The sequence below is a fragment of the Schistocerca americana genome, chromosome X (genome assembly GCF_021461395.2).
Source record: "Schistocerca americana isolate TAMUIC-IGC-003095 chromosome X, iqSchAmer2.1, whole genome shotgun sequence".
Classification (NCBI taxonomy): domain Eukaryota; kingdom Metazoa; phylum Arthropoda; class Insecta; order Orthoptera; family Acrididae; genus Schistocerca; species Schistocerca americana.
In genome coordinates, this window is record NC_060130.1 from 657,248,836 (window position 1) to 657,263,514 (window position 14,679).

Here is a 14,679-nt window from a genome sequence, read left to right on the forward strand (position 1 = left end):
ACTACGAATGTAGTGGTGTGGACATGTTGTGAATGTGGGCCTCACCGGGAGCGTGCAAGGGATAAGTCCCTGCAGGCGCACTATCCTCTGTGCCCTCGGTGACTCAGGTGGATAGAGCGTCTGCCATGTAAGCATGAGATCCCGGGTTCGAGTCCTGGTCGGGGCACACATTTTCAACACGTCCCCAGTGAAGTATATCAACGCCTGTTGCAGCTAGGGTGTCCATTTACTCATTTCATTTCTAGCAAAGCTGCAAGGTCATCAACGGTAACTGTTCTTTCGGGAACAGATACAATTGTCATATAAAGGTAGTGTTTGCCGGGTAGTCCCACATCCACTATAGCTGTTTATACAGTCACAGGCTGTGCAGTATGGGACGTAGAAGACGCCTACCAGACACACTGCGGTGGAAGGCCATAGAAAGAATAGAAACAAGACAGTCGCAAACTGATGCGGCCCGATTGCTTAACGTGACTCGCTCTGTTTCTCGGATGTGACGACATTTTAGAGAGACCAAAGTTATATCCCGAAGACCAGGGCTGGTCCGACCACATGTAACATCAGATAGAGAGGATCGTTCTTTGGTCCTAAAGACACGACGGTACCGCCTTAGTACTCCAAGCCAACTGACATCCGGACGCAGAATCCACTGGACGTGTTGTTTAGAGACAAATGGTGTACAGAAGGCTTCGGCAGAGTGGCCCTTATTCTCGGAGACCTGCTGTATGTGTGCCTGTGACGTGTCTTCGCAGAAGGGAACGTATGGAGTGGAGTCGTCAAAATGCCACCTGGACGGTCGAAATGTGGGCTAATGTTTTTTCACAGATTACTCCCAATTTCGTCTGGAGAATGATTGTCGACGGATTCATATCTGAAGGAACACGATTTTGGGACCCAAACAATGTGGAAAAAGACCGATATCGAGGAGGATCCCTACTGTTGTGGGCACCGATTATGTTGATAGCTCGAACACCTCTTCATTAAACTGTACGGGTGAATCGGCAAGGTTTCACTGTTGTCAGGTATTGTGGCAAGATCTACGGACCTCATGTGCTGTTGTCATGAGGTTCTGTGAGCCCAGACTTCGAACTGATGGACGATAATGCTCGACCTGATAGATCACAGGTTGATTTCTTGAAAACGGAAGATACTGCAGCATAGCGTGGCCTCCTCGCTCTCCCAGTTTGAATCTCAGAGCACATTTGGGATGCGCTAGGGAGACTAGTTCCATCGCGTCAGCATCCACCAACAACTTTCCAGGACTTGCGAGCAGTTATGAAGGAAGAATGGGCGTTATTGCCTTAACATGAGCTTGATGACATCATTCATAGTATGCCCCGTCGTTGTCAAGCCTCTACTGCTGCCAGAGGTGGTCACAACCAACAATGAGCACATTAACCTGTTGTCTGAAATTATTCATGTTGCAGTTGCTTATGTTCTGTATCCTTTACATTGTTTCTACTTTACTATGAAATGTTTATATGTTTTGTGGCAAAATGAATACAGCCTTGCAAAATTTCTAATTGCTGTTTTAATTTTGGACATCAGTGTATATCCCGTTTCAGTTTTCAGGTGGTACAGTGCTTCGGGTTTTTAGGACACCTAGTAAGACACTAATCGCATACGTAAAGAAAGCGATAAATTACAGCGTGTAAAATATTGAATGACTACCTTTACATATTGTTTATAATTTTAAATGCCATATAATTCATACGCATTTTGCATTAATATTGGTTTGACGGAAACATGTGTAGAGGCCTTTGTGATATTTAAGTGCTGCACATCTCCGTGTGCTTAAGTTGTGTGTGTCACAACTAAGACAGGCATATACTGCGAACGAGGTTTATTCTGCAGCTCTTTCAAGTTTTTTTCCTTGTTTAACGAGGCTTAGACAAGGCCGCTGTTAGAGGTATGCTTGCGCAACAGTTGCAGTGTGGGACATCCTATGTAACTTGTAGCAGATGTTCCCAGTTTATATGTATGCTATTGAACATCTAGCTTTTACAACAAAAGGGCCTGATTTTTTCGGCATTATGCCACTTATTACTTTGAGTATTTCGGTGAATCCTCATACTGACCAACTTACAGAACCATGTTTTAGGGAAACACATTACTTATAAAGCACTCTTGCAATCAACAGGGGTAACGGGGGATGTAGACTTTTACACAGAAGAGTGGCACGAATGGCCATACGTTTGTTTCGTTCACTGAAGAGCGCAATTAAAATGCTGACAAACCTGAACTGCAAGACGCTTGAAGCAAGACGTTAACTATCTCTTGAAAGCCTACTTATAAGGTTTTTGGGCCCAGTAGTAAGTGACGAATCTAGGAACATATTAAACATCCTTATGCATAGTTTCCGCAGGGAGCGCGAAGACAAGATTAAACAAATTACAGCGTGGAAAGAGGCGTTTAAGTTTGAATTTTAAGTAGTCATTCTTCTTGCGCTCCATGCATAATGGAACTAGCAGAAACTGATATATGGCAAAACTGAAGTAGCCTCTGTCATCCACTTCAGTGATTTGCAAATAATGGATGCAGATACAGCACGGAAAGGCGTGTTGCATTTTTTCCAATTGACGACAGTTAACACTGCGTAAAAATCCAGACTTCATACAACCTAAACTGTGTCAGAAAATATTATCTAAATCCGTACGTTTGTAGTAAGTTGGAGTACGGATGTTAGCCGTCATATACGTACAAGATGAAAAGATTGTCATCTTCGATCAGCGAAGCTCAGCCATATTAACTTTCATATCTCAACCGCATGATAATGGGATGCTCAAGATTTGAAAGTCAACAGAACGGACTTTATACGGCACACACAAAGGAAGAATACCTCTGTTACCTGCTATTACAAGAATTCTCCGTCAGCTACGTCCTGCAGAGTGCGCTGTCATGGACAGATTTTTAGATGAAGCGGATATCCAGCTCTAAACCGCAACCAAGAGGACCAACGAAGGCAAAACCGCTTGAAATCTCTGCAGTTTTAATCAAATCCGTGCACTGTCCCTATAGTTTCATGTTAAACTTCCGTCTTCTAAATCGAAGAATGAATGTAGCAATTATTGTAAGGTGCATATGTAAACTATACCCTGCAAGCAGTAACGGCTAAATACACTTTGAAATGGCTAAATTGGGTCACACAAAATCAAATAAATAATGAAGCTGGTAAACTTTTCGTAAGCACGGTGAAAAAGAAATTACGGAGGGTCTCAACTAAAACATACATTTTCCAGATGGATCTACATACCTACTCCACAAGCCACCGTGTATGGTACCTCGGGCCACTACTTGTCATTTCCTTTCCTGTTCCGATCGCAAACAGAGTGAGGGGAAAAACGACTCTGCATGTACCTCCGTATGCGCCCTAATTTCTCTTATCTTCGCAGTCCTTACGCGAACTGAATGTAGGCGACAGTAAAATCGTCGTGCAGTCAGCTTCATATGCTGATCTCTAAATTTTCCCAAAGTGTTTGGCGAAAAGAACGTCGTCTTCCCTCCTGGGATTCCCATTTGAGTTCACGAAGTATCTCCATAATACGTTCTAATCGAACCTACTAGCAACAAATCTAGCAGCACGCCTCAATTCCTTCAATGTCCTTTAATCCAACCTGGTGGGGATACCAAACACACTAGCAGCACTCAACAATGGATCACACTTTTTTTAAATGCGGTCCCTTTATAGATGAACTGCATTTTCCTAAAATTTCCCAATAAACCGAAGTGTTTTTGCTACTCATACAGTAAAATCGAATTGCGATTCCATACGGACCTAGCGACGTATTTGTTTCAACTATCAGTTGCTTCTCTACGCCCGTAAGTCTATTACTACGTTCTCCGCAAGGGAGTGTGTGCGACGCTCAAACGACAGTATGTTTGTATCATCCTGCTGCGTAAATGATTTCTGAAACGCGGAATTTAAAACTATTGTTTTGCTGACTTCTATTGCCACACCAAACGTATCAACGAGTGAGCTGATAAAAACCTACCTCCTTAGCGAGTTTACATAGGACCAGAATTTACTAGGGTTCTCGGTAAGGTCTTCCGCTTTGGTATACCGGTGGTAGTAGTTGTATGGTTTGGGCATCCACCTTTTTACAGACGCATGAATTTGTTAACTTTTGCCTCTAGACATTTGCGCGTTCTTTGAGGCTAGAGTGCAACAATCTTTGCATCCTCAGCGTTTTCCGAATTTCATTGAAATGGCTCAAATGGCTCTAAGCACTATGAGACTTAACATCTGAGGTCATCAGTCCCCTAGAACTCAGAACTACTTAAACCTAACTAACCGAAGGACATCACACACATCCATGTTCGAGGCAGGATTCGAACCTGCGACCACAGCAGCAGTGCGGTTCCGGACTGAAGCGCCTAGAACCGCTAGGTCACAGCGGCCGGCACACTAATTTTATTATTAAACCACGGTGGGTCTTTTCGGTCCTTACTTCACTTACTCGGCACACACTTCTCCAGACAGATTTACAGTCTGTTTAAACTTTGCCCTTAATTCTTCTACATCCATCACACTGCAACTAAATGATGTCCATTCATTGGACAAATAAGATGCTAACAACTGTGTTTCCACTTTTTACAGTAAAAATACTCTCCTAGCCTTCTTGATGCATTTATTAACTTTAGTAACCATCGTCGTTATGTATCATGATTACTAATCACTGTCTCTATACGGACACTGTCGGGAAGATCCGGCCTGTTTGTAGCTACCATGTGTATTCTGCTACGTTATACAGTAGTGTTGCGACAACTATGAATAAAATATGTTGAGCCTTTACCGCGCCGTCGACACCGATGTCACGAAGGAGACAATTTGCTTACGTGCACAATGATGAGAAACGGAATCGACGAAGTCATGCTAAAGGAACTATTCCAGTACTCACATGAAGTGGTTAGGAAAAGCTGAGCTGGATGGCTGACGTATGTAACTGCCAATCCTCGGTAGCTTGCTCGGTGCGACACTTTAAATTTGGCCCGATATCAAGCAGAATTGCTGTAATTCGGCATTCTGACATCGGTTACCTCAATGTTAGTCTATATTACTGCACAATCTAGAAATTTTTGACTCGTGTATGTGAATGATGACCGCTACGCAAAACAGGCAGGTCCTGCAGAAACTTCAGCGAGTGCGGGTTCCACGTAGACTTTCAGACGGAGTAATACTCTGCACAAAAAGCAATCTCGCACCAGGAGAGCTATTAACCGACTGAGTTCTTCAGCCTGTCAGTATCATATGGCTAACTTCAACGCTCTCAGGAGACACGTTTTGGAACTAGCCCAACGTCTTTGGCTAAGCCGATCCTTACTACAGTCTCCAACCTATGGGTGCTATACCTTTACAGGTAACATGAAACCTTCTATTGACTTCTAGAGCTGAATAGGAGTACAATGAGAATGAATACAAGTTGGTCCGAGGTGGCATGCGCACTTTGATCCGCCGACAGAAACGTATATCAGAATTTTATGTATTGGTTAGCAGCAAGTGGTGCCCTAACTGTTTCTGCCCTGTATCTCCAACAGTTCGACTTTTTGTTTTTTTTTTTTTTTTTTTTTTTTTTTTTTTACACACACACAGCCCCAAACAGACCACGTCGTCAATGATCTTTTCCAATACGAAACTTTTAAAAGCTGTTTGGAAAAAGGCGTAATTTATAATTATCAATTTATCTACAAACATCAGATATTAAAAACATTGAACACCTGATGACGCGCATATTATGCATGTAATTTTTGTTTAGTACTACTTATTTATCTATCCATGTATTTATTTTACCTGGCAATATTAGGGTTCTCAGGTCCCCTCGTACGTCGAACCAGTCATCAGAGGGGACCTTGTAGTGAGTTTAATATCAGGTTTATATAATAATAATAATAATAATAATAATAATAATAATAACTGGAATATCTAATTTATTAAAATTACATTAAATAATATTCTGTAACAGAACGTTCTTGCCTGATGGGAGTATTACTCACTGAAGTGCATAGCAGCAGCACAGAAGGAAATCAAACCAGCGCATTAGGTTGACTGGTCCAATGAAGAGCAAGAAATAAACATGGTGAAATTAGCAGATGATATGAACAGAAAAGCAGAAATAGACGTCGATACAAGGATAGAAAAAATTGGGATAGTGTTAAGAATGTGATAGAATTACTGCTTCACTGTTAGAAAGTAGACAATCCAAACTGATTGAGATTGCCACGTGAATTGTGTAACGTCTATCAATTCCCTCCTCCACGACATGCGTCGCTCTCAGCACTCTCATTGTCGTTCTTATAGAAGGATGCACTAATGACTATTCTGATCTTTATGAATCACTGAAGTTTGCTGCTAGTACTATCTCTTTCACTGTACTACTCCACAACTCCCAGTTTATATTTCCTCATTTGTACTCGAGGGAACAGCTGCGAATATAAACGTAAGCTAATATTCCTTGTAATTATCTTTTGCATACTTAGTGTACGGGAGAAAGTAGTGAAAGAACTGTCAAGTCTAGCTAAATGTTTTTCCTCTGACGTAAACCCCATTCTTGAAGTTTACCACTTCTTTAATGTTCATTCTTCTTATGAAGCCTAAAGGCTGTTCACTACAGTCATCCACATGATTCAAATGATTGCGACGCACGCGATTACCCTAAGCGACATTATTCCACAGACGGTACAAGAAGTATTTTGACGATGGCCCCTGCTCCACATCCTGTATTACCATGCTTGCGGTATTTTTTTTCCAAAAAGGGTTGCCAGCATCGCTTTAAAATGCGAGACCAATTAGTGTCAATCTTACTCCACTTATTTGGACCCTGTTGCTACGGAATACATTCAGGAATTCCTGAATCGCACCTCGAAGAGTCTCCACTTTACCTCGAGATTCGTTTCTTGCTGCATCTTCCGATCTGTAAAAAGTGTTCCCAACGATTTAAAAATTATAATCACAGGAACACATTTTATGTTCCACTGAAACAATGGAGTTTTCGTAACTTTTGACAAACTTTTGACAGTCTTAGTGAAGTCCAACGTCTCTTCTTTCTAAACCTCCAATTTTCAGTTACCCCTATTACCTAGCACAAAGCTACTGACGAAACTAAATACGTAGGTTCAATAATTTGCCATCGAAAATCAAAATTGCTGGAAAGTCTTCGCCCAACAGCCGACAGTGCTGCAAATATGCTCTCTAAGCAAAGTCAGCAACCAAGTTCTGGATTTTTGAGTACTTGACAACATCCTAAATTTGTTTAACAATTGCTCTTTTAGCCAATCAGCACTGATCACAAATGTACTTACTTCTATCACAGTGATAGGTATTCTCACCGTCCCTCTTTTAGTAATCGCACTCTGTGTTCGGTGCTGTCCCTAATGGGACCTTTCCTTACTACTAGCGTTCAGACTTTGCGACTGCGGACGTGAAAACCCCTCTAGCCTCTCATACAAGACTTCCGTGAGCACTGTTACCTTCTCTAAAGTCATCTCTACTTTAAGACATCCACCCATTGCGAATGGTATGGTGACAAGGCGTCCACTGGCTGTGAGGGCATGACACGTGTGGCGCAGATGGGCCACAAATGCCTGCAACGGGGTCAATGACCAGTAACCACGCCAACGCTACGGTGGCTCCCTCACATCACACTGTGTGTGCAAAGCCACTATGAGAATAAAAATCTAGAGAGACCAGTTAAATGTTATGGCAGTCTGATCCCCCACAGGCGCGAAAACGACATTTTACACGCCATACAAATGAAATTTGTGTATTACAGCATTGCCATAAATTACTTTAGTCTAGATACTGCTAGGGGAACACAGAATTTAAGGAATGGGATTGGACAACGTAAAATGTTACAAAATATACACCTTTCGAGGAGCTGCGTTAATAAAAGCAAGTATTAAAAGATGCAAGTCTTAACTCGGAACCACTTTCGTTGAGTGCAAAGGTGTAACACATGACAAGCAATGTTGCCTGTACAGTTGAAAAGAATACGTATTTATTCCCGTCTGGATCTTACGCTATTTTATTCCCTTACGAAAACAGTTATTAACATTTAATAAAAAAGTTTGTCAAAGATATAAGTCAGGGCACTATGATTAGTAACGTTTAGATGTATCTACGCTCACTAAAATCAACGTTTTCCAATATTAGAGGGAATGCATTCTTTCCTACCTAACTTTTGTTGGTTTATTACAAAGCCAATACCTGTCAGCTTCGGATTAATATATTTATTACACCAAAAACCCATTTCAATGTATTTCCCTTATAAACGATGTCCTGAAGTAAAAGTGTAAAGTTATGATTTTCAGCATCAGAGATAAGTTTTCCAAGAATGCAAGAAACTTAACAACAGTACAAAACAGTCATCCTTAAAAACAGTATGAATACTACGCAACTGTTTGATGGAAGACTATATTATAAAATGCGTTTTCAAAATGCCTGAGGAGGGGGACGATTTAGAAGAGTATCACATAAGTAGATTCACAATCATTGTGCTTATCTTCAGCTCTGTCGCCAGTATAACAAAGTCAGCAATTGTGAACACTTTTCATTATAACGTATGTCACCATTGCATCGAAAATTCTAGTGAACAACGAAAAGAATGTATGCTTCCTAGAAGAGAAAAATTCACCCTTTTCTAAAACAAATATAAATGCGCATGGTTTAACAACTACTACGTAATTGTTGATATATCCTAAGAACTGGTGGTTTTATTTCAACCGCACCATTAGAGCTTGTTTGGAGATTTCAGCCTTCTCGACCATGGATGATCCATTTATTACTACGAAGACCAATCTACAAGAATTTTTCCTATGGCCATAGGTTTAACGTCGGAAGACTTACCTTTCGAATCTTCTAATTTTTCCACCAACTATAGTATGGTCTTGACGGAAGTATGGTCTTGACGGAAACGGTCATTTTGGTTAAGTTTTTTTTCATTAAAAATATTGGCTTCTTCACTGATACATTTCATTTGTTTGCGATGCACCTCTTTCAAAATAATGTATAGTTAAAGGCAATTAAAATACTGGCAAGCTCTGAAAAGCCACTTCCACTGTATTTGTTTAAATATTATTCTTGTTATTCTTATTATTCCTTCCGCCTCCGCCTTCTCCCTTTCCCTTCACCCTCTCCTTCCTTCCCTTTGCCCGGTTTTCTACGGGGTCGGCATTGTTATACGGGTTTTTGTAGTGTTAGTGACAATTGATGGGCGGGTATATTCCTGACGCTACCACTATACCGGGACGGAAATTGTGTACACGTCTGTCTGTGCCTTAGAGTAAACGTCGTATTCAAGTGTTAGAACGGTTTCTAAATGTTTGCGTAGCGTGTATCTGAGGCACGACGTGGGTACTAACCCAGTATTCTCCTACCTGGATGTGGGAAACAGCCTAAAAACAAACTTCGGTTTGGCCCGTTTGCAAGCACACATCGTTAATCTGCGAGGCGGATTCGATCCGGGGCAGGCTCGCCCTCAAATCCCGGAAGCGGCGCGTTAATGTGTTCGGCTCCCGCGCGTGTAAGCTTAGGGACCGATTACCTCAGCAGTTTGGTCCCATAAGACCTTTCCACAAATTTCCAATTTTTCCTGGATATTGGAGCATAATATGCTTGGTGTAACTTTTTTATTTTTGGTGGTGCATCCTAGCTGCAGACCGGGCTTTTACACCTCGCAGAATCCAAGTGCTTTTCTTCCCCTTTCCGTAATCTCTTTGTCATTCGTCCCGCTGTCTTCTGTTATGCTCCGCAAGTATTTTAAGCTTTCCACTTTCTTTAGTACTTGTCAGGTAATACATCCGTCATCACTCATATTATTCCTAGTCGTCAATATCAGCTAAATTATAAAGACGCAAAATGTAATCAGTTTGTAGCCCGTACGAAAAGAATCGGTGGATAGCACGCCAACGTGAATTGTCTGCAGCTAAACACGTGCCGTGGGCAGCGGTCAAAGCACGGTACCATTTGTCACACGCATAAGCAGAGAACACCTGGCAGCACTAAGCATGCGCCTTCCGCATCTGATCCAGCGGCAGCTTTCTGCCAGGCGCACTTTCTGACCTCGCTGAATCTATTTGTGTGAGAATAAGACAATCTTCGTTGTACATCTGGTGCTGGGTGCATATTCTCTATTTCTTATGCACTGCTGTAAGTTTCCACGAGAAACTACTGGATACGGAGAACTTCTCACCTGCTCTGTGCATTTTGACACTTCTCACGCTATGGCTATCAAGTCAGGCTTTCTGCCAACAGTTTAAATTCTTTTGTTTCAACGACATAAGTCACAATGACGCGAATGCATTTTCAGCATATTCGAAACTTTGCGGCTATACAGATCCACGCTGCCGTGGTTCGGATAGAAGGGGCACTTTCTAAGCACACCGACAAGGCTAATTTTTACCAAGAAGGTCTTGGGGAGGTGGGGGGTCTTCAGGTCTGGCAATGATTATCCTGATAGCACGAATACAGAAGAAAACATTACCCCTCAGTCCATGATAATCCTCATTTTTCACATTTCTACGCATCACCAATACAACAGCTGACTGATACACTTCGGCGTCAGCCACACTGGGCAGTTGTATACGAAAAAGCACAACATGCCATGATCAGCGACAATTCCGTAAGAAGCTGCAGAATATTTTACTTCTTCGAGATATGGTAGCTATCCTGGTCTGGTTGAAATGAAACCACCAGTGCTTAAGATACACCAACAATTACGTAGTTGTTACACCACGCACAAAATGACTCAAATGGCTCTGAGCACTATGAGACTTGACATCAGAAGTCATCAGTCCCATAGAACTTAGAACTACTTAAACCTAACTAACCTAAGGACATCACACACATCCATGCCCGACGCAGGATTCGAACCTACGACCGTAGCGGTCGCGCGGTTCCAGGCTGAAGCGCCTAGAACCGCTCGGCCAGTCCGGCCGACCTCACCAGGCGCATTTAGGTTTTAGTGCAGGTAGAAGAAAGCTTATGGTCGTTGGGGTGAAAAAGGCAGGGAGGGGGGAGGGGGAGAGACGAGGAAAAGAGAAGGAAGGGGACCGACCGAGGTGGCACAGTGGTTAGCACACTGGACTCGCATTCGGAAGGACGACGGTCCAAATTCTCGTGCAGCCATCCTGATTTAGGTTTTCCGTGATTTATCTAAATCGTTTCAGGCAAACGTCAGGATGGTTCCGTTGAAAGGGCATGACCGACTTCCTTCCCCATTCTTCCCTAAATCCTATGGGACCAATGGCGTCGCTGTTTCGTACCAACCAACCGGACACTGGCAGTGGAAATTGTAAGTACAACTGTGATCATACCGAGGAGTAATTTCAGTACCACAGTGTTTTACTTGGTATCTGGAAAGAACGGCCAAACATTAGAGAGTATTATGGCCATATTACCGACTCGTGCTAGGAACTCTACGTTTTAGCTTGTCATTTGACAACTGCGTAATCCAAGCCGCAAAATAAGCATGAAGCATATTATCGTAACAGACCTTCCACTCATAGTGTCAACAGCGGTATCATGCTGTGGAACAGCCCTTTTCGCAAGTTCGAATCTTCATTAATGTCGTTTTTCTGTAGTGTTTCTTGTCGCCTCCTAAAATGCCTGGATCCTCCGACGTGAGCTTGGTAAATTTTCACCCCTCTGTGCCTAAACCTCTGCGCATTACATTTTTCAAACGTTGAGATTGAATTTTCGAAGTGCCTGAATAGGCGTTACGGACAAATATAGTTCGAATGTTCCAAAATTGTGTTAGATTCTGAAAAAATTAATGAATTTTACAGGTATGCGTACTTCTTGCTGCGTCCTGTTTCACCTCGAAAATTGCAGTACCACAATACTATCGGACCAATAAAATACCGTTAATGGAGTACGTCTGAAGTACACGGGAAAATACGTTGCGTGAGGCAAGGAAAAAATAACTCTTGCAGAACCGAATAGTAGTGTACATGTGCCAATATGACATCAATACGCTCTCACTGTAAACCATAAATTACAATGTGTTCTATGGGCTTGTTTATGACGAAGCGGAGTCGCCATCATTCCAACGTGGCACTGCGCGATTCCACCTGCAGGTCTTTGCATGTTAAGACAAAATAAATAATGTATGACTGAGCGGAGAGAGATTTAAACACGACAAAACTTAGGAAGCAAACTATACCTACAAACATCTGCATCCTGAAGCCGCAGTTAGTAACACTGGATTTACAAAAGTTAATTGAACTACAATAATAATAATAATAATAATAATAATAATAATAATAATGTGTGGGGTTGTTGGAACCCCCATCGGGCGCCTCCCCGGGTGGCGGATAGGGGAAAGCTGCTTAGATATAGGTGGTACTGGGGAAATGCAATACCCAGGGCGGACCAAAAACCAACAAAAAACACAAACCCAATAGCGTCTGTTCAGCATCTGGCGGCCAGTGGTCAGCGTCTGTTCCTCTAGTTGTGGCGGCTGCACTAAAATCTTCTCGAAATCAAAAACAGAGTCGTATACCTGTGGTCTCAGCAGAGGTCACCACAAAAATCAGAATTGAACTTTAAAGCATGATGGAAAAGACAACCACAGAGTCACTACCCCAGGCACCAGTCGATAGGCTGAATTCACCTGATCATTGGATTCTGGGGGACCAAGAACACCATACGGAGAAGAATCGGAGCTTCTCAAAGACTTCTCACACTCTCAAAACGAAACGTAAAAACTTTATTGGCACAATTAATGTTAACACCCTCACTAAAACAGGCAAATTAAAGCACCTCACCAACGCAATGGGAAAATTTGACCTGAAAATCACTGCACAGCAAGAGACAAGATCCATGGATGAAGGAAACTAACACGGAATTACAGGATCTTCAAGGACAAACCTGCCATAAAAGTAAGAGGCATACTACCACTTTTCGGAACTGGATTCGCCATACACACTTCCATACACGACTCAGTTATTGAATTCACGTCTCCCAACGAAAGACTCTCCCTGCTTTCAGTAAAAATCAGCTAATAAAGCCTACACTTTTATCAATGTGCACGCCCCCACAAACCACCACAATAAAATCGACCCTGAAAAGTGGAAAATTCTGGGAAACACTAGAAGAAACAAAATACCAAGGCACTATGTGAAAATCTTATTAGGCGATTTTAATGGACAGTTAGGCAAGGAAAAAAAAAAAAAATCAGAGATTCACTGGCTCCCATACCACACACAAACGTACCAACAAGAATGGTGAAGAACTAATCAACTTCTGCAGAAACCTCGGACTTAAAATCATGAGCACCCAATTTCAAAAACCTGCACATAAATTAACCACATGGAGATCACTCGAACTTAGACAGGGTGAATACCAAATTGACCATGTCGCAATTTCCAAGGAAAATATAAAAGAAAGTCTGAACGTCAGAACCCGCAAAGTTGTCTTTGAATCAGATCATCATCATCTCCAAATAAAAACAAAATTCCAACCCAACAGAATGCTAAACAAGCCACCCAAAAGTACCAAACCAGATACGGAATATCTGAAACTCGACAAAGGAAAAATCATCAGGCAAATCAACCAGGAAATATCAACAGACTGGAAGAGAAAATTCAGGAAGCCATCAAATTAGGACAACCCCCTCGCACTAGGAAACATCACTGGTGGAACGTAACCTGCGATCAGGCAGTCGACAACCGATTAACTGCGTGGAAAAATTTAGCAGTCACAAAACTGAAGAAAACTGGGAGAACTTTCTTAAAACCCAAAAACAGACCTCAAAAGTAATTAGAAAAGAAAAACGGGGATATGACAACAACAGACACTGCGAAATCCATCAAGATTTCATCAAAAATAATACAAGAAATTTCTGTAAGACTTTCACAGAAAACTTACAGGGATACTAAGCGCCTAGCTTGTGCATCAAAAAACCCGATGGCTCTTTGGAAACTAACACGAAAAATAACTGCAGAATCATAGCCCAATATTTCAGTTCCCTCCTCAACTGCAAACCACCCCAAGAAAAACTTTTCTTCTCCAATATTCACACGCCTAGACCCACACACGCCGGATCTCTAATAAATTATGGAGATAGTCAAACAGTTGGACAATAAAAAGCACCAAGAGAAGATGGGATCATTGCTGAATTCTGGAAACTAAACGATCCTATACTTATGCAGAAACTACACCATATAATATCAGACATATTGATGACGGAGAAAATACCAGAGGACTGGAAATGCGCTCTAATTCACCCGCTACACAAAAAGGGCGCCAAGACAGACAACAATCACAGAGTAATTCCCCTGCTCCTAGTCTCTTAACAAATCCTTTCCAGAGCACTTTTAAACAATATAGAATCCCAAGCAGACCCACTAATTGGTAAATACCAGGCCGGATGCAGAAAAGGACGATTATGTGCGTAACAGATCAGGTGCTTAAAGACGATATTACAAATGAGGAAATGCAGAAACACAGTATTTGCATTTATCGACTTCAGGAAAGCATACGATTCAGTGGACCGTGAAACCCTGTTTAAAATCATGGAAGAATTTTGGATCGACCGAAAGACACGAAAAATCGCAGAACAGAGACTTACAGTATCAACATCCACAGTGAAATTCATGGGCAAAATATCAGGACCCTTCGAAATCAAAACTGGAGTCCGACAAGGGGACGTACTATCCCCAATGCTTTTCAACATTGTTCTAGGA

At 42.0% G+C, this 14,679-nt stretch overlaps 1 protein-coding gene across 1 annotated transcript in view; it reads right to left on the minus strand.

Annotated features, from left to right (window-relative positions):
• LOC124556486 overlaps positions 1–14,679 on the minus strand; it is a 260,035-nt gene that overhangs the window by 221,037 nt on the left and 24,319 nt on the right. The gene's annotated exons all lie outside the window — the stretch shown is intronic.